At 37.4% G+C, this 22,108-nt stretch overlaps 1 long non-coding RNA gene across 2 annotated transcripts in view; it reads left to right on the top strand.

Moving 5' to 3' along the window:
• Nucleotides 1-22,108, top strand: part of LOC137204866 (uncharacterized) — a 41,015-nt gene that overhangs the window by 10,133 nt on the left and 8,774 nt on the right. Inside the window, exons 5-6 of one of the 2 annotated variants that reach the window (XR_010933898.1) lie at nt 853-895; nt 5,318-5,332. This is a non-coding gene — a long non-coding RNA (uncharacterized lncRNA). Of the gene's footprint in view, nt 1-852; nt 896-5,317; nt 5,333-22,108 lie in introns of those variants that run through there. The other variant, XR_010933897.1, reaches the window with a different exon arrangement.

Below are 22,108 nucleotides of genomic sequence, written 5' to 3'. Positions count from 1 at the left end.
TCTTGTATTCTGCTACCTTGCTGAATTCGTTTATCAGTTGTAGTAGTTTTCATGTAGAGTCTTTAGGGTTTTCTATATCTAGTATCATATCATCTGCATATAATGACAATTCTACCTCTTCCTGAAGGAATTAATCTTGAAGTTCTACTAAGACGTTTGGGATACCTGTTTTAATGAGCCACTACTTCCTGCCTGAGATTGCACTATGCACCAGAGATTCTAGAATTAGCATAATAAAACTAATAATGCAAACAACAACAACAAATCTTCACAAACCTTCCTTGCAAGGAAGTAAAGTCCACTGGAAAAGCAGACAAGTGAAACACACATTCAAAATGGCAGTGATTCTCAAACATTTATGTGCTGAAAAATCATGACAAGCATGATAACCAGGGCAATTACTAGACCCCTTCTCCAGCTGGTCAGGTGTAAGGTCCTGTAACTCTATTTTTGGTGAATGCCTCCAGGAGAGTCTGAGACAGATGTTCTCAGTTGTCGTCGACCTTTAGTGTGCATCAGATTTGCCTGAGAATATCGTTAAAACACAGATTGCTGGGCTCCAGTGCCAGAGTTCTAACCAGTTCCCAGGTGTGGCTGATATTGCTGGCCCAGGGACCACATTTTGAGAACCACCTTTCAAAACTCTGCAGTATGCGATTGTGTGTGTTGTGAATGAGACGGGCCCAGAGAACCAAAGGAGGGCAAAGGGACTCTGCCCTAAATTAGTCAAAGGTAACAATAGCAGCTAGAATTGGTTGACCCAAGAAAAAATTATAAGAACTTTACCTGCATTTGCTCATTTAATCCTTTCAGTAAGGTACATAGGTGCTACTTAGTGTTCCTCTTTTACAGGGGTGTCCAGAGAAGGTAACTACTTTGCCCACGTCCTAAACTGGTAAGTAACAGATTAAGAATTCAAGTCTAGGAAGTCTGATTCCAGAGCCCACACCTCTACCCTTTCTGCATGTAGAGAGGAGTAAAGGGTTGTCAGTGAAGCCTTCCTGGGGGCCCTGGCCTCTGAGTGTAGATAGAAGGATGAGTGGACATAAAGATCATTATTTGTGTGTGGTGGGGGGTAGGGGGGAAGTATCAGGGCTTCCAGAAGAGCCCACCCTCCCCATACATCTGCTATAAGCAAGTCTGATGATCAGGAGTCTGGAACATGAGTATGACTATGGGATACTGAGAAGGGTTCTAGAACCCTGAGGTTAGAGTTCTGGATCAGTTAGTAGGTGACAGAAAGTGAATGAGTGATTTACCTTACTTTCCACGGGTAGCAGGAAGTTTGGAGTTAGTCCCTCTAGCGTTAGTCCAGCAGCTGAAGGGCATCACCAGGGGACTGCGTTGCTTAGCTCTTCCAGCTTCCACATCTCTAGCACGTCCACATAGCTTCAAAGTGACCCCAGAATCTCCAATAGTGTTCCAGCAATTTGGGCAGGAAGAAAGAAAAGGGAAAAAAAAAAGAAATTAAGTAAGGAAAAAAAGGCAGTGTGTAAATCAGAGAGCAAATTTTTTACCACAGATGGTCAGCAGACTTGCACTTAGATCTCATCAGCTCGGATTTTAAACTGGCCACCTTAGCCTTAAGGATAATGGGGTCTCCTAAACCAGGGCTCTGATAGTAAGGAATAAGGAGAGAGTGGTACTGATTAGCAGTGCCTGCTGTCCCAAACAAATATTATCCCCAAACTATTTTTTTATCCTATATTTTACTTTAAAGAATGGAGGGGAAACATTATGTATCTGTAAATAGCCTTTTAGAAAGGGTACAATTATATAGTTATACAACCCCCTGGAGGGCTCCTTTCTTCTAAAATCTCTTTAAAAACTGTTCAAGGTTAAGGACATTTTTATCTTAATTTAGTAACTTGCAGTCGATTATCTTGGAATGACATCCTCTCTCTGCAGATGTTCTGTCAGGCTTTAGAAAATTCTAGAAGTGGACAGAGAAGTGTTATGGTACATGTATTTGCAATATGCACGTCTTTGAAATGAAATCCATTTAGGGACCAAAAGGCATTTCATGTCTTTGCTATACATTTTCACATATTTTCCTTTCCAGAATTCCTTTGAGCAAATCTGTTAGATGTAACCCATCCGTTTCTCCCATCTGAATTCTTTATTACTAAACATTCTTAAGTATGCTCTCACTCCCCTCTGTCAAAGGCGTTTCTCTGGGTCCTCACCCTTCTCATCTCATATGTGAATGTGTATCTTAAACTGAAGCAACAGTCTGCTATGACTTCTCCATAACTTGAAGAACCCGTCTTTGTGGGAAAAAAAGTAGACTTACTAACTTAAAATGCGTGCAATGTTTCTGAGAATTAAAAACTAAGATAAAAACATAAGCAATGGAAAAAACTTACAGTTGATCCTTTTCAAATACTTTATTTTACAGAGAAGGCAACTGAGGTTTAAAGAAAAAATGCGTTAGTTAAACACTAAATAATAAACCTTAAACCTCAGTGGAGCAACACATGGACGGTTCATTTCTCACTCACTCAGGAGTGTAGTATGGACTTTGGTGGTCTGAGGGTCAGTTTTCTGCTCAGTTATTCAGGGACCCACCACCTTCATCAAGTGGCTCTACGTTTGTCCTAAAAAGGAAAGGAGAGAGGAAGCTGCAAGCTACAATTATCAACTCGTCATCCTTCAGACATAAACTCTTCAGGTCACCTCTGGTCACATTCTTTGGAATAGAACCATACCCAGATGCAAGTGGAGATGGAGAATGTTGTTCCTGTCTTGGTCCTAGTGAGGCCTCTGCAGGCTGGAGGAGCTAATTAAAGTGTAGTCAACAGCTCGTTGTTTCTGCCACAATGAGTGATTAGCCTAAGACTGTGGATTAATTATGTGTGTGTGTCACATATACATATAATACACACAAACATATATATGTGTGTGTATATATACATTTTTTAGCATGAGTTGACACATGGGGCTTCTGCCGTATCAAAAGAGTACAAACTGCCTCTTGTTGCTTTTTCTTAATTGAAGTTGACTACTACTATCTATTTCCCTTCATTTTGCTACCTCCCCCCCGCCTTTCAGTATTATATGAAAATTCTGAAAGAAAGAATTTCAGAGTTTCCAGTGCTTTTAAAGGTAATAGAATACTCAGACCTTAACAATTTTCCTGTGTGAAACTTTTGCTAGACTAAAATAATTAACTTATGAAAAGAGAAAATAAGCTGATTTTTTTTTTTTTTACACAAATACCCTGAGCCAGGGTGGAAAATAAATGGAAAATTGGAGGAATTTAGATCCTTTTGTTGTAAATTTAAATATTTTTAATTGTAAAAATAATACAGGCTCATTGCAGAAACTCCAAAATTGAAAGGATTTAAAGAAGAAAGGAAAAATAACTCAAAATCCCATTTCTGATAAATCATCTCTGTAACATTTTTGAGGGTATCTTTTGAAACTTTTTTGTGACGGGGTGCATATAAATACAATGCAAGTATAAAATACCTTTAATTATTATATCAAACTACAAAACAGTTCTATAAGATTTTTATTTAGTAATATAAGTATGATTACTCATCACCTAATAAAAATCTGCAGCATCATTTTTCATGGTTGAACAGCATTCTGTTATTTATTTAACCAGTCCCTACTGTTCAACATTTAGATTATTCCTGTTTTGCTTTGCTAAACAATGAGACAAGCATCCTTGTTCATATGTCTTTGAGCATTGTTTATTTCCTTAGAGTGGACTTCTAGAACTTGAATGGCAGGTTGTCAGTTCTGGTACATACTGACATGTTGTCTTCCAGAAAGGTTACCGTGCTTTTTATTTCTACCAAGAATTTAACATCCAGTGTGGTTTCTTACACACACTCATCAGTACCAGTATTATCAATATCAATACCAGTAGTATCAAGTTTTTTAAAACTTTGTCATTCTAGTCAGTAAAATATGACACCTGAATTATTTTATTTGTATTTCTTTGATTAATAATAGCAAGGTTGAACATATTTTCATATCTTTATTGGCTGTTAATACTTTATGTTTGTGACTTTATGACATCCATTTTTCATCGATGTATAACAGCCTTTTATATATCAATGTGTTTATTTTGTTTGTTGTAAATGCAATTTTTTTCTCTTCATTTATTAATTTTTATTTTGTGTGTGTTGAACTTTTTTAATACTGTCAAGTCTATTCAAAAACCCTTTAAGGAACACAACAAATGTGGAAAATCAGTCATTCTCCTGCATTTTGTAATCAATGTATTTCCTTTTGGGCAGTATGGAAATGTAAGTTCTTATTTCATCTTATGGTTGGAAAGAATCTATTCCCTTGGAAAGGGATTATAGTCTCCATGATGCAGTAATGGGAGATTTTATAGGGTAGGCAGGGTCTACAGAAGAAAAAACCCTAAATCACACTCCATTGGTGGTTGCCTTATTTATAAAAACGGCATTTGAGGTTGTGTGACTGCCATCAGGTAAGCAAAATTAATTTTTAGCATGAAATACTCCTATCAGCAAGAACAGCCTAGGATAGGCTAGCAGTAAGAAGTGAGGGGTTATGGGATTGGGGCATAGCCTCTGTTTCCTCCAATGCAGCTGGAAATTTAAACTCTGGGGCTCCTGCTTGATCCAGTCAGCCCAGCTAGTATGTGTTGCCAGGTAGGGTGAATAGACTCAGAGGTACAAGAGCTCATCCTTGGTCCCCTCTGGAAATGAGCAGAGAATACTGTGTCAAGCAGAGGTGATCAGTCCATGGTCTGGAGACTTGGATCTCCTCACATAGTCCTTAAAGTCAGGGTGAGACAAAATGCCAATACAAATTATATTGATGACATTATCAATGAGGTGACATTGAGTCCTTTGACCCAACGTGTGTCTGCAGTGTGCCATCCATTAGTAAATGGGCAAAGCCATTTGACAGATCTATCTGATACAATGAATGAATGTGACACTCATATTTTGAAAAACGGAAACTGTATCCATTTGTCAAGAACAGTGGCTACTTGTTCTGCTTTATTCCCCCTGGTAGAACTAGATAGCATTGCAGACAGTAAGACGTTCCGGCATTTCACCCTGGAGTAGCCCCAAAACTGAAGAAGCTGTCTTATCGGTAGTTAGCTCCTTGTCACCAAGAATATTAAAGTAGATTTGTATGATTAGCAAATTAAAGAGACTGTAGTGCCTACCACTACTGTAGTCACTAAGGCACCCAAGTTATTCTAAAGAAATCCTCATAATACATTAGGACCGTTTTGAATATTTTTATTTGATTAGCCATAATCTTCTAGTTATAACATCCATCACCATCTTGACCGCTGAAACTTGGCCTTCTTTTCTTACAGCCTAGCCCTGTGGTCTTGGGCTAATCACTGACCTGCTTAGATACAATTTTCTTCTCTATGAAACAGAAACAATATTATATGCTTTGAAGGACTGCAGGAAGATGAGCTGTAATGTTTATCAAGTGCCTAGTAAGTAGCCTGGCCCATAACAAATACTTGGCTAATTGTAGATGTTTCATTTTTAGTTTCATTTCCAAACATTGTTCTTTACTTTTGGAACTCTAAAATTTGTTTTGAGAGTGGAGGACTTGTTGTTTGGATTCCTCCAACACTCTCTGTATATTCTGTACTTCTATCCCTACATCATTTATATTAATGGAATAAATGATCTTCGGTCTGGTGATTCCAAGGTGACGAGGAGCTAAGTGGAGGTTCAGTATACACCTGGAAGTATGGATTTTCATGCCCAGTGCAAATGTGGGAAAGGCATTATTCCCACATTATAAAGGGGGTAAAGACCTCCAACTTGAGGAGCCTCTGGGTTGAGAGATGAGAGATTTACAGGTACTGTGTTTATCCTACAGGGTACCACAGGGGCTTTTATGTTGTGTAGCAAGAATTTGCACCTTATACCCTTGTAGTTAGAAGTAAAGCATACCACATAACTAATATCTAGTAAGCATTAGAGTTAGAATAAATACCATTTATTTAACGTTTCCTTTGTGTTAAGCACTTTACAGTTACAACATATGGATGGATACTATATTGTAATGGTTAAGAGTGTAGTTTTTTGAGCTAGATAATCCTGGATTGGAATCTCGTCTTTATTACCTCTTTTTTTTGTTTTATTGAGGTATAATTGACAAAATTGTAAGATAGTCAAAGAGTATATCATGATGATTTGATATACATATGCGTGGCAAAAGGATCCTTCCCATCACGTTAATTAATACATCTAACAGCTCATGACACCTTTTTCCTTTTTTTCTTTTTGTGGTGAGAACACTTAAGTTCTATTCTCTCAGAAAATGTTAGTTATACAATACAGGATTATTGACTGTAGTAACTATGTTATACAGTAGCTCCTCAGACCTTATTCATCCTGCAGCTGAAAGTTTGTACCCTTTTACCAATCTTCCCCTCTTTTCCCCACCCACACCCCAGCCCCTGGCAACCAGTTTTCTACTCTCTCTTTCTATGAGTGTGGCTTTTTTTCTTTTTAGATTCCATATATAAATGATATCATTCATATTTATCTTGTCTGGCTTATTTCATCAGTATAATGCACTCCTGTTTCATCTATATTGTCACAAATGAAAGGATCTCCTTCATTTTTTAAGGCTGAATAATATTCCATTACCTCTTAAATGAGTGACTTTTGGTACATTGTTTATACTTTCTAAGCCTCAGGGTTTCTTTTCTTCTGAAAAAAAAAATATGTATATATATATATATATATATATATATATATACACTAACAGGTTATTTTCTGATATGTGGAATGTTTGTTGAATCAACAAATAATTAGTTGAGATCATAAATGTGACACTTAGCACTGTATTAACATTTATTAATACTCTCCCTGTTAATTTCTACAATAAATTGTATAATAAGTAACAATAATAATAGTACTAGTAGTAGTTTTAGAAAATGCATAGGATGTGCCAGGCATCATATACTGTACTACCCTCCTTCATGTGTACCACAAGTTACATGTGGATATCATCTTCCACGTTGTTTCCTTTAAAGAAAATTGAAGCTCAGCAAGATTGAGTAGCTTGCTCCAGATATGAACTCAGGTCTGAATCACTCCACATATAGGTTCTTAATTACTCCATGTCTTTAATTCCACATCTGCATTTGTTTGTTGTTGTTGTTTTTAACTTTTCAAGCATCTGAAATTCCTTTCTATTTGGGGAATTTTCCACTTTGTGGGTCTTGATGAGAAACAGAGCCTTCCTCTCGTTATACAAGCTGAGCATGTCAGATACACTGTTTACTCACATGCTCAGTCTCCCTTACAGATGGAAAACAGTCGGGCGACCTCGGGTTGGCCAACTGCACTCCTCTCTTGGATTTTGAATTACAAATAAATGATGTAAAGAGGCAAGGCCAGCAGTGCTGGGTCAACCTCCTGTTTCCTGTTCCTGCTTGGTAGCAAGGCCAGCTAGGACTTATAACATCACTTTGGCCTGATCCTATAATTGCAATAGCATAGCCTTGGCTTTCGGTTGTTTAGTCTGCTTCTAGTTACTGAGACCTAACCATAAACTACCAAAAGTTTCCTTTTCTGCTCAAATTAGCCATATATGGTTCCTGATGATTACAAATAAGACCTTTCCTGATATACAATGGTGACCTACTTATCCAGGCAGATGTAACATCGTCCTGGCAGGGACAGAGGGCAGGCAAGTTCCTTGAACAGCTGAACAAGAAGGAAAAGACCTAAGAAGGAAGAATTGAAGCCAGTTCTGCTTGTGTTATAATTCTACCCGCAGCTGCCTCTGTTTCACAGACCACATGCTAAGGACCATGTCCCTTCCCCTGTAACAGACAAGCAAAGTAGACCCAGGCCTTCCAACCCAGAGACCAGCTGAGCTGTACCGTGGACAATCTAGGATGTGAAAGACTTCACTCAGTGTCTTTGTCACTTGACACATTGTTCCTCTCTTTGGGAAGTAGTTTCTTTGTGTGACAAGAATATGCTAAACCAACACTTAAGTGGACAGAGGTGAAAGATGCCAAAATTAGCTACAGAAAAAAAGGCTAAAGACTTGTATTTTCTGTTATTTGAAGGTGTTAAGACCCCACATAGAATATGAGTCCTTTAAAGGAAAGTTGTGAATGGCCCAGGGAATGTTGGAATTTCCATGTGGCAATATGTTCTTGATCGGTCATGATGATGATGATGGTAGCATCAGTAGCATTTATCAGTGTTTCCTGGGTGAGAGGCACTTTATCCTAATGACCTTTTATCCCCATGACGACCCTGTGAGGTAGGAAATACTGTTTCAGCATCTTCAGGGTTTTTCTTCTTTTTTTTTTTTAATCAGGAATTTATCCTACATCACAGTTGGGTGGTAGAACGACCAGAACTGGACACTAGCCTTTCCTGAATTCCCAGAGTGTGATCTTAGCAGTTGTATTGCCTGATGCAGAGCCATGTAAATGTTGCCAAAGCAATGAAACGTATACCTATTTCTAACAGATTCTAACTCAGAAGCTCTGGGGTTAAGTGCAGAGCAGTTGAGTGTGATTGTCTTTACAGACAGTAGATAACTTAAGAGAAGTTGTTTAAAAGTATATTTGCATATTGCACTACACTGTCATATCTGTGATTGGTTAGCTATTGAGTAACTAACACAAATCCCAATCCCATCTCTAATCTCATTCATCTCTTGTATGATATTTGACCTAATAGAGGCAGTTTTTTTTTTTTGTTCTTTCCCACAAACACACATCGAACATCCAAAACATGCTTACCATTTGTGAGCATATTCTCTTAGTTATTTAGGAGTTGAGTAAGAGTGAGAGGGAAGGGCTTCCCTGGTGGCGCAGTGGTTGAGTGTTCTGCCTGCCGATGCAGGGGACGCGGGTTCGTGCCCCGGTCCGGGAAGATCCCACATGCCGCGGAGTGGCTGGGCCCGTGAGCCATGGCCGCTGAGCCTGCGCATCCGGAGCCTGTGCTCCGCAACGGGAGAGGCCACAACAGTGAGAGGCCCGCATACCGCAAAAAAAAAAAAAGAGTAAGAGAGAAAAAGACACATAAATATGAAATACGGTCATCATTTTTTTAATATGCTTTATGTTGTTAATCCCTCTTAGCATTTACTGCCATTCACTCATTTGTATTATTTGGGGTATAGCAGTTTATTCACACAGCATTTTTACATATGGCTTATCATTTGTATTCTATTTTAATAACACTAATAATTATAGACTATCGACAAACTCATCAGACCCTACATATTCATTTCAAAATCATGAAAATAAGGTGGAAAATGAGGTGTAAAGTGGAAAATCTATGTGTATGTTTTCATTGGTGGAGTGAGCAGCTACCTGAATATCACTCCTTTAGCTTTTCCTTCAAATGGTGCACTTTTTCCTCCATGCATAGGAGTCACTTCCATTAGGTAAACAGTAGTCTTGAGGGCAAACCTCAGAAGTAGAAACAGGAGAACTTTTCAGTTATGGTAAAATCAAACATATTTTTCTTCAGTAGTGAAAAAAAAATTCTTCATGAGAAGTTCAACCACTGTGAGTTCCATGGTGAAAAACTTTCCCCTTATAGATGCAACTTCCCCCAGAATTCTGAGAAATGTTGGTAGTAGAGAGGGGTGTTGCATACACCTGTTTCATTTCCCTCTGACTTTTCCTTCTCCTTTCTCTATTGACATTAAAATCTATAGTGAAAGCACGTAGTAAGCAGTCTAGGACAATTGATATGACATTTGATCTAAATCTCCAAAGTCTATTTTAGATGGGATGCTATGAGAGTCACAGGAGGGGAAAAAATCTAGAATTATTCTTATGTGATCAAATGTACTAAAATAACAAAAGCAAATCTTATTTCTAGCTAATGAAATAGCATTCCTTATATGATGTCATATTATGGCAGAAAAGAAATATATGCGTCTATTTTCTTCTATATTAAAACTTCTAAGGAGTGGGGACCGATGAACTAAATCAATTGTTTTGGGTTCAAGTTGTAGTTTTTAGTAGCCATGCTTCTTAGCAAGTTTTCAGAAGCAAATGTAGTTCGTTTACTATCACCACTAAATGTGCAATTGTGTAGATTTGTGGAAAAAAGTATTATCAAATATATATACTTTAAAATGATTTGTGTAAATTTATCTATTCATATGATTATTCTCCCCAAGTAAATCAAAATCTACTATATACTATGTTTTTCTTCTATAGCTTAAAAGGGGAATGTATGTTGAAACTTATTCAAATATTTATTAGGTGTCTACTAAGTGCCAGGCACTCTACTAGGCAGTAGAGATGTTGTATTAGAGGTGGAAAATGTCCTTGACCTCCAGAACTGATACTCTTGTAAGAGAAATACTGGGTCAAACTAAGTCAACAGTTTCTTTGGCTACAGAGCTTTTTACGAGTCTTGTGAATTATGAGTCTCTGATAAGGAGATGTAGTGGACAACAGATCCCAAATTTACTTGAAATCTTTTCCTTCATGGACTGTCTCATAGGATTTATGATCCACTGAACACACCTTGAGAGACACTAGTATTCTGCAGTGGTTAGTTAATTGTTTTCTATTAAACAACTATATACTGAATCCATGATATTATTGTCTGGATTTTTTGGAGGATACAATGATGTACATGGCCACTGTGATGATAAGGGGGTCCAGTTTAGTTAAGAAGAGAAACCACAGGAGTTATAACTTAATGTAACAAAGAAATACACACACATATAATATATTTATATGTAAATTACTATTTATATAGTATACAATGTCTTCTGAAGAAGATAGAGTTGTTTGTAACTTGGGATCTCACAGGAGGTTTCACAGAGAAGGTAGACCCTGAGCTGGGCAGAATTTCAGTAAGTTAATTTGGTTCTGACCGTACGATAAAATCAGGTATTTGCACTGGTCAATCTGACCTTGATGGAACAGCATTCCATTTGCAGGGAATAGTGTGATCAAACATGCAGTGGTGGAGATTGCCATCAGACTGTAATATTCCAGTACCTGGAAAGTGTTGGAACATCTGCTTTCTCCACGGTCTAGAAAAGTGAATCTCGAGTGAAATGCAAGTATAATGGAGGCCAGTGCTCTTTGCTTTGCACACTGCTTTGATTCTACAGCATGCAACCATGTAGTGATCTGTTTCAGATTGTCATTATTCGAGAGGGTTCTTAGTAACAGGAGTGGAAAAGGAAGACCTCTCTTCCTGTGTTTCTGCCCTATGCTCTTAAGCCAGAAAAGGTACCAACATCACTGACCTGACCTTGTCTCAGGTATCTATCAGGATCTACTAGAATCATTCTAGTGAAAGGTAACTAGACGTCCAAAGGACTCAAAAGATACACTATAACCTTTGTATACTTTATCTACCTGGTGAAACAAAAAGGTCACCTGAGTGGTCCCCTTCCCTAGAAATACCAGTATGTTTTTCCAGTGCATGGCAGAACTTTGCAGGTAAAACTGGGATAAAGGTGAAGAACAGTCTTAAAATTCTAGTCCTTGAACAGCACCTAACACACAACAGGTTTTCAATAATCTTAGCAACAGTATTCACAAATAATGACCATCAGCGTAACTGCTCTTTTGTGCCAAAATACATTACCATATTACTTTTTTTCCTTCAGCTTTACAACTTGGGTTCTATTATTGTTTCCATTTTACAGATTAGGAAAGTGAGGCTCAGAGATGCTAAGTCACTTGGGCAAGGTCACAGAGCTTGTAGGAGATAAACCTGCACCCTTACTGTTGGATCCTACAAACCAGACCATAATTTAAGTCCTTCAAAATATACCTCAGAACATTTGAGTAAATTAATGAATAAATCCTCCTAGTCAGACTGACCAGATCATTATATTAGGTTCAGCTGTAAGTGGAGGAAAGTCATAATCATAGTTGGACAGTTAATACAGTAATTTACTTGCTTTGAATTTTCTAAATGATGTTTAGCTAGTAGTTTCATGATGATAACCATCGAATAAAAACAGGCATATTTTTGGTGTTTGGAATAAGATCTCATATTGAGTAAAATACATATTGATTCCTAGACCTATATGATGTGAGTAACAGATGACATTGAGATGCCATCTAGAAGTACTCCTGTGCAGTTCATCATGTCAACCCAGCTAATAATTTTAGAATGTTCAGAGTGAATAATATATGCAACCATAAAGCATATTTCTAATCAATGCAAATAAAATTTTTCCTATGCTAAACCCAGAGTTAAGTTATAACACGCATCATAAGATTAATGGGCCATTTTTTCTTCATCACTTTGCTAAATTACTTAGTCTGGAAACCATTCAGAAGGTTGCGAATTGGGGCTGAGCAGTAGTAGTGAGACTGTGCCTCTGATGATGAAACTATTTCCACCCCGACCCCTACCGCTCCCTTCTTGGGAAAGAAGGCAACATTTCTCCTAGAAAAAGTCACAGGTTCATAAGCTGGCTTGTATAATACGTTTGGAGGAATAGTGTGTCTTTTAAGCAGAGCCTATCTCGGCATATAAAATAATTTTTACCTACCATTTAATGAAATTAACACTCACTTTGAGGCTAGGTCTTTTGCCATTTGACTCCTGGATCACGTCTATGGATATATTTTTTTCTTGAGACGAAGTGTGAACCTAATATAGTATCCATCATTCAGTCTATCTAGCTGATGTACATCCTCTGAAGCACAAGCTCCGTGAGGCCAGGCACTTTATCTGCTCTATCAGTGTAGCCCTGATGCCTAGTGTCTAGCTTTTGGAGATTCTTAATAAACATTTGTACTGAATAAGGTATGTATATGGTGAGCAAAAGTTGGCTTCCCATTTTACCGTCAAGAGTACCCCACTCATGTTCTGTGAACACTGGATAGCAGAATCTTACTATGTTATTTTTCTGTTCCCTTTGCAAGTTTCCTGAAAGGGCATTCCTGTCCTTAGAATGTCCATCTCCTCCCATCTTCCTGGAGAATAACTCTTCTTTCTTAAATACTTAGCCCCATTATTGACTCTTTAAGATTGAATGTATTACCTCCTTACAAACAGAAAAATGCAGTTTTTTGGACATTGAATGTATTACCTCCTTACAAACAGAAAAAAATGCAGTTTTTTGGACATTTAATGTATTACCTCCTTACAAACAGAAAAATGCAGTTTTTTGGACATTTATCACCAGAAAATTATTCTAACACCTGAAATTCTGGACCTAAAATGCCTGGACTAGTGGTTCTCAAAGTCTGGTACCCAGACCAGCACATCAGCTGCACGTAGGAATTTTTAGAAATGAAAGTCTTGGGCCCTGCTCCAGACCTACAGACTCGGACACTCTGTGGGTGGGGCCCACTACCTGTTTCAGCAAGCTCTCTTGGTGATGCTGATGCATACTCAAGTTGGAGACCCACTGCTTAGACCTAGAACTTAAGGTTTAGGCTTTGGACAGATCTGAGTCCTAAACACTACAGAAACACTGGAGTGACCACGAGCAAGTTACTTCTGGGAACCTCTTAGCATCTGTGTGCCTTGCTTAGCTAATAGTGATTTTAATTAATTAGAATAATGCACACGGTGTACTCGAGAGTAACCAAAGCATACTTTATGTTCCATAAGTTCTAGCTGTTTACCATTATCATCAATCAGAGCTTACTGACACGTCCTGAAGACATTCTTCTAATAAGTGTAATAATGTGGTTTGTAAAATTAACAGCTTAAAAGAGCATATTACGAAGTTCATCAGACAGGGTCTCAGCAGCAGATCAGGGGTACATCAGTAAGGATAAATTGAGCCCAATGTAGAGAATCAAGAGATAGTGTAGTGCCCTGGGTTCAGTAAAAGTGTGGCTACTTTACAGGAGATGAAAGAGAAAGGAAGCCTTGCTGGAGAGAGAGTCCTCCCCAAAGATGCTGTGACGCCCCACAGAGAAACACTATACGTTAGTTGGGGGATGCGGCCAACTCCCAGCAATTTGGCAAGAATTAATACCCTAACTTCACTCCCCTCCTTCATTCCCTACAATCTTCTATTGGTACTCTTCATTGGTGAGCCAAACAGAAGCCAGAGCAAGGACACTTACTAAGCTAGGCCATGCAAGCCATCCATATAGAGTTGGGTGGAGAAAGGATGTGGAAGGGCAAATAGGACATATTTCCCACAGGTGGTGAGCGAGCTGTAAAATCACTCGCCCTTCTAACATCATTGCCATTGCAGGAGCACGGAGGAGCAAGTGGTTAGTTCTGACTTGGCAGATCCAGGAGACTGCAGGACAGAACTGGTATATGAGCTGGGCTTTAAAGGTAGATTTGAATTTTAATGGAGAGTATGGAGTAAGAAATGGTGAAGAACCAAGGGAAAGGGAGATTCATTGCAAATGGAGAAAAGAAAAGTGGCATAAAGACAAGGAAAGTCAAGACTCATGGAAGAGATAGCAAATACTCTGCGTGTGACTGGAGCAGAGAATGGGTAGACGAAGGCTGGAAGTTAAGATGAAGTCATCCTTGAATAACATTAAAGTTTCCTCCTTTAACCTCAATTTCCACCTTCTACTCGCTTCATTAACATTGGAAAATTAAAAGTGAATTTGAGTGGGCTGGTGACAATGGCAGTATGAAGCAAAGAGAAGAGAATAAGAGTAAAAAATTTAGTAGTACCTTGGTGAAGCTGGGTAAATGATGGGTGGTGGTGTCATGTCAAAGCATGGGCAAGTGATTGTGACAAATACAGGCTTATTTCTTGACTATATGACTTCAGTTAAGGTACTTAAGCCCTCTAGGCTGCAGTCTCCCAACCTGTAAAATGGGGATAAAACCTCGCTTCCTCCAAGGTTTCTGTGAGGATCTAATGATCAATGGAAGTAAGAGTTCAGTCCAGTAATCAGTTTTTAATACATATAAACTAATGTGAGGATAAGGGTAAGAATACTTGCTATCATTTATTGAATACTTATTATGTGTCCAATATTGTGCTAGTCTATTTACATATCTTTTCTCACTTAGCTTTCTTTTCTCTTATCTGCCTTTCTATAGGCAAGAGATAACTGATGGCTCAGTTATGAGGAAACGCAGTTGTGAGGAAAATGTCAGAGGGAAAATGTACCAGAAAGTTAATTCCTAATGGATCTGTCAGCCTTAAACAGAGCATGTCTGTGCTAAAATGTGTAAAATATCTGTGCTAAAACTACTTAATTGGACAAGTTTTGATAAAGTATTAACTTAATGAATAGGCATAAACAGCTTGGAGCTTTTTGGAGGGTAGGTGGTAATATTAGTATTGGTGTGATGACTTTTGAAAGTTCTATGGCGTATAGAATTCAAAAAGAAGACCCGGAAAGGGGGAAAACTCTCTCTGAAAGTTATTGGGGAAGTCTGGCTAGTAAGACTCCAAAAGGGAGAATCAGTAAGAGGCCAGGTTATTCATAGGCCTTCTAAGAATGTGTCCATGAGAAATACTTACAATGATTGGATGCCGGAATAAAGGAGAACACTGGCTCCATAAATGGTAACTTATTTTATACAAACAGGCTAATGATAAAAATAATGAAAATCTGATGGATTTTTGAGAGTTTCACTGACCAAACTGAGACAAAAGTGCATAACAGCTAGATGCTCATAGTTTTAATCAGTTCACTTTGGAGTCAAGTAAAGATAGCACCTGAAATGGTAAGGGACGTTTATGCAAGGTCACAAAGATTTGTGGTGGTGCATTTGGGATATAAACCCATTTCCATAAGAATTCTTTCAGAAGTCAAATGTTTGCTTGTCAAAAATAGCATGAACTTACTTCCAGGAAAAGTTCCTAAGAAAAAATAATTTGAGTAATGAAGCACACTGATGTAACAGTTAATTTAAGAACCCAGAAATAGAGGTAAAGAGTACAGCAATTATGGGTTAAGAGTCTGCATAAATTCCCCTGGAAGGGGGATATGGTCAGAGATGGCAATTTGAAAACAGTGAGTCACCAAAAGTAAAAGTTTAAATTACAAGCTGTTTTGGGGGTCTTCAAGAGAGATTTTATAGATGGAACAACAACAGCAGCAAGGATAAGATATAACGCTGTCATGTAGACTGCAGCCTGAAAAGAAAGCATTGAAGAGAAGCCACATCATCCTGAATTTATATTTCCGTGCATTTGAACAGATTGGAGAGCAGTAAAGTTGTTTTAAGAGCGAGTGATTTAAGTCAGCCAGCTTGTGAATAATATGAGATATTTTTGCATTTACATTAACTTATGTCCATAAATAACGAACTTTAACAATGAACAAAATCCATAATCCTGATAATGCTAAGAAAACTGGAAAGATACCTTTACCTTGAAAAGACAGGATAAAGAAGACAGCATAGAAATTTAGGGAGATTGCAGTTTTGGAACAATCATATTAACATTTATTAGCTGCTACAGCTTTGAAATGTGATGACTTAAAGAAGTAGACTGTTGATTTCTAAAAGGTAATGTGTTGGCTGAAAGAGAAGAGAATCTTGTTGAGACCTAAAGTGTTCTTTTAAGGATATATTTCAATGTCATTTCAAAAAATAAACACATTTCCCATAACCAAACAGTGAGGTTAATAGAGTAATGCAGGTGAAAGCTTTTTGGCCCAAAGGAGTTCCATCCTTTGGAACAAAGTTTTATTGTTAAACACACCATGACCCAGGCCTGTGAGTGCCAGCACAGTGGCTGTTTTTACAAGATCTGGTACAATAGTCACAGTAGTTCTGGCCTTAGCACTAGGCAAGGACCATTCTTTTTGTATCTTCCTGATTGCTTCCTCTACAGAAATGGGATAATCCCTCCTCTTCTAAACTGGAAAATAGTTTCTTCCCTCAATAAAACTAGTTTCTTCTCCAGGTTTAGCTTTTCCAACTCTTAGAGGTCTAAAATGAATGATATGAAACATACTATATTTGCATCTATTTTTATTTAAGAGTTATCTAAGGAGATTTATCTAATTAAATAGGAATTTCCTAACAGATGCCAAAATAAACAATCAACAAGTTTTCTTTAAAGATCATATATATTATATAACAAATCCACCTAAGAGTTAAAATATAAGTAGGTATACAATTTAACTATTTGAAGATAATTTTTCTTCTTACCACTGAAGCAATAAGCAGGTAGTAGTACAATTTGGGGAAAACAATATTTCTGGCTTTTGTTTGTTTTATTTTAATTTGTGATATTCATGAGATCTTTTGTGAAGCCTTTGGGTATATAGTAAAATTAATGGGTTTTTAACTTTGTATTGACTCGTATTTTTGTATGTTTTAAATTTTTCTTCTGGCTTCAATTTATACTATCTCCTTTTACTTCTTCATTTAGAAATAATGTATTTTTCTCAGGATTGCAATCTCAGTGCAGTCCTCTACTTTTCTGTTTGTTGGACGTTCTCTTAGACATCTACATTTTTGTCTAGTTAGTACATTTCTAGTTTTTTATACAATTGATAAGAACTGTTTAATCTTATGAATTCTTTATATTTTCTCTTTGGTGACAAGATTCATAGGGATTTCCTTGGGCTTAAACTAGAAAGAAAAAAATTTGCATATGAAATGTTGAAGGCTTTGTTACAAAGTGGGTTAACATTATATGTATGTTTGAAATAAACTACTTCAACCAGAGCACCTAGCTGTTAACCTCCAGATTAATATCTATCATAAAATATGTGCATGCTTCCAACACATGGCATTGCCTCCTATTACTGCATGTCCAGGAGAAATTGTTTTGTCTTGTAGCAAAAGGCATTAGCTCTTTGCACATTTTTTTTTTTTTTAATGACAGCTATCCAAAAATCAAGCTGAACCCTTTTATGTGAGGGCAGAAAAGGACAATTTTTAGACGGGTCTAATATCCACTTGTACCTTTCAGTCACTTAGAGAGAAGGCTTAGACCCCTGAAGCCCAAAGTCACAGGTTTTTTAGGATTATGGTGGTATATACCTCCAGTTTATAGGAAAAAAATGCGTTGTAGAAAATCCAAGTTAAATTAGGACTAAAATCCAAGTTAAATCTAGAACTAAAGTTTTACTGCCCCAAATACTTGTAAACTCTAGGTTACTGCTCTGTTGTCCATTTCGTCAGTTGCAGAATATTCAAGTTAGTCTTTCAGTGCTAACAAGAACATAAAAATGCATTATGTCTAAAAGCAGAACATGATTGCCAAGCCAGATCTGCTCATTACCTGAGAGTTTGGGGGGCCACCCAAGCGGCATCTACTTGTCTGCTACTGACCTTCAGTTAGACTTGCTCAAGAATTGTTACAATGTAATAACATACACCCTTATGTACTCTTGAGTTTATTGAAAACACACAGCAAATGTGCACACACACACACACACACATACACACCAGCACACCAGCACGCACCTACTCTAGAGCCTAGCATTTTAAGAGTCAGAACTGTTTATTTGCTTCTGGATTAAGATGGACCCTGTATTTCCTCAGCATGCTAATTAGAAACTCTATAAACAATTCAAAACCAGCTTCTTAAAATTCTGTTTTACAAAAATTGATGTTAAATATTGTCCTCAGAGAGTTCTACTCTGACTTTTCAAATTGTTTTTTTCTCCCTTCATGGGATAAACAGTTAGGGTTTCTTTTTCTTTGTTTTTTTATCTTTCATTGTAAAAAATTCTATCTTAAAAGCTGATTTATTATTTCTTCCTTTGCATGGATGACATGGGAACAAAGATGATATTTCATCAGTCTTGTTTTCATTTAAGTTGAAAGGTTATATATTTCTACTATCTACTGCAATAATGCTAAATATTTTTATAGTGCTTGTAAATCTTATGACATTATTTTTTTAGTTTGTATTTAAGGCATTTACTCAAAAGGGACCATATGCCTCAGTTCATGTCACTCTATCATCAGTGTGTATGGTCACTCTATTTTCTAATACTTTTAAGATTGGTTTTGGCCCCGATGTTCCTCTGCCAGATTTATTTCCTTTATTTTCCCCTATATAGCACCATTTGGGCCATTTAATATGTAATTTCCCAACTCACCTTTCATAGTTATTTTAAACATATGTATATATTTGAAATACCGAATTGTTTTGTATTTTCTAATTTTTGCAAAAGTAGTATCGACTAAAAATCACATCCTATTCTTTTATTTTTTCTACACAAAATTATTGTTTTAAAATTTGTCTATGTTGCTTCATAGAAATTATTGCTTCTGGCCACTGTCTAATATTCCACCATATGTTAATACCATGTTTTGCTTATCCATTACCCTGGTGATACATACTTAGGCTATTTTCAACACTTTATGTCCACCATAAAGCATTAATACACTCTTTCCACATGTCCCCTTGAGTAACAGTGCAGAGTAACAGTGCAGCCGTGGAATGGCTGAGGTGGAAGTCATATATATGCCTTATTTCACAGATTCCTCCCCAGAATAGCTGTACCATTTTCCCCTCACCAGCAATACTTGGAATTTCTCTCTTGCCATATCCTTTGTCACCACATGCTGTTAATCTGCATTTTTAAAAAGTAATCAATTTATGTATTTTTGGCTGCATTGGGTCTTCGTTGCTACACTCAGGCTCTCTCTAGTTGCAGCGAGTGGGGTCTACTCTTCGTTGCGGTGCGCAGGCTTCTCATTGCAGTGGCTTCTCTTGTTGCGGAGCACAGGCTCTAGGCGCGCGGGCTCAGTAGTTGTGGCTCCCAGGCTCTAGAGCGCAGGCTCAGTAGTTGTGGTGCGCAGGCGTAGTTGCTCCACAGCATAATTTGCATTTTAACTTCTGGAAATTTGGCATGTGTGGATTCATATGAAGTAAGGTGTTTTAATTCTGCATTGCTCTGATTCTAGAAAAGTTAGGTCTTCATATACTTTCTTGCTATTCATGTTTTCCATTCTATGAATTGCCTATCATGACCTACGCTCATTTTTCTATTGAGTATTCAGTGTCTTTAGAGATGTAGAAGTTTTTGTATTCAGATTTTGAGTCCTTTATTGGGTTTTAGATAATGTATATGTCTTCTACCCATCAACTGTTTTTCAGTCTGACTTTGGTATCCTTTATTGTACATAAAATTCTAATTTTTTATTAAAGTATAATTGATTTACAATATTATGTTAATTTCAGGTGTACAACATGGTGATTCAATATTTTTATAGATTATGCTCCATTGAAAGTTACTATAAAATATTGGCTATATTCCCCATGCCCTACAATATATCCTTGTATCTCATTTATTTTATACATAGTTGTCTGCACTTCCTAATTCCCAGTCTGTATCTTGCCCCTCTCGCTTCCCTCTCCCCACTGGTAACCACTAGATTGTTTTCTATATCTGTGAATCTGTTTCTGTTTTGTTGTATTCATTCATTTGTCTTATTTTTTAGATTCTACTTATAAGTGATATCATTACAGTATCTGTCTTTGTCTGACTTATTTCATTAAGCATAATACCCTCCAGGTCCATCTATGTTGTTGCAAATGGCACAATTTAATCATTTTTTATGGCTGAGCAGTGTTCCATTGTGTATATATGGCATGCATTCTTTATTCATTCATCTGTTGATGGACACTTAGGTTGCTTCCATATCTTGGCTATTGTAAACAATGCTGTTATAAACACTGGATGTGGGTGCATGCATCTTTTCAAATCAGTGTTTCTGTTTTCTTCAGATATATACCCAGGAGTGGAATTACTGGATTATATGGTTGTTCTGTTTTGTTTCTGTTTTTATTAACATCTTTATTGGAGTATAGTTGCTTTACAATGGTGTGTTAGTTTCTGCTTTATAACAAAGTGAGTCAGCTATACATATACATATGTCCCCATATCTTCTTCCTCTTGTGTCTCCCTCCCACCCTCCCTATCCCACCCCTCTAGTGGCTACATCAGTTAACATTCCCACCAACAGTGTACCAGGGTTCCCTTTTCTCCACATCCTCGCCAAGGCTTGTTCGTTTTGTTCTTTTTTATGATAGCCATTCTGACATGTGTGAGGTGATCTCTCATTGTGGTTTTGATTTGCATTTCCCTGATGGCTAGTGATGTTGAGCATCTTTTCATGTGCCTGTTGGCCATCTGTATGTTTTCTTTGGAAAAATGTCTCTTCAGCTCTTCTGCCCATTTTTTTAAATCAGATTTTTTATATTAATAAATTTATAATTTTAATATAGTTAAATTCATCACTTTTGCTTCATACAATGTATGCTTCTTTATTTTTCAAAGATCTATTTCATCTCTTACCCTGAAATCACAAATAAATTACCTTGCAATTTCTTTTATTCTCTCTAGATTTTATTTTTCACATTTAGATATTAAAACTATTGTATTTTAGTTTTGTACATTAGGTGGAATTATATAACATAATGGTTAATAGAATGATTTCTGTGGGGTTTAAGTTCCAGCTCCACCATGTACTTCTTAGGCTAGTCATTTTATCTCTCATACCTCAGTTTTTCCACCTGTAAAATGAGGATAATAGTTTATGCCTTGTGGATTTTTTTGTGAAGATTAGGTGAGCTATATAGGACTGGGTACAACATAAGTGATATCACTAGGTTAAGATCCAGTCTCATATCTCTTTTTAAAATGAGACTGTTGGGCTTCCCTGGTGGCGCAGCGGTTGAGAGTCCGCCTGACGATGCAGGGGGCGCGGGTTCGTGCCCCGGTCCGCGAGGATCCCACGTGCCGCGGAGCGGCTGGGCCCGTGAGCCATGGCCGCTGGGCCTGCGTGTCCGGAGCCTGTGCTCCGCAACGGGAGAGGCCGCAGCAGTGAGAGGCCCGCGTACCAAAAAAATAAAAAAAAAAATAAAATGAGACTGTTTCCCCAAAAGCTGTAATTCAGCTTCCTCCATTGGACTATGATTCCATCTCTTTCATGTGCCAACTTCCTATCTGTATATAGCTCTATTTCTAGGCCACCTGTTTGATTTGTTTTGTTTGCCGTTTCTTCCAAGGGCATCACACAGTTCTTATCTATCATGACTTCCCAATATATCTTAATGTATAGGGCACATTCTCCATTTTGAGCTTATTTTTCAAAACTACCTTAGCTGTATGAAGAACTTTATTCTTCCAGATACATTTTATTTTATTTTATTTTAATTTTTTTATAGGATATAGAACAATCTGCTCTTTTTTTTTCTTTTCTTTTTTTTTTTTTGGCTGCATTAGGTCTTCATTGCTGCGTGCGAGCTTTGT

This window comes from Pseudorca crassidens, chromosome 13 (genome assembly GCF_039906515.1).
Source record: "Pseudorca crassidens isolate mPseCra1 chromosome 13, mPseCra1.hap1, whole genome shotgun sequence".
Taxonomy (NCBI): domain Eukaryota; kingdom Metazoa; phylum Chordata; class Mammalia; order Artiodactyla; family Delphinidae; genus Pseudorca; species Pseudorca crassidens.
This window is presented reverse-complemented; position numbering and strand designations above follow the sequence as displayed.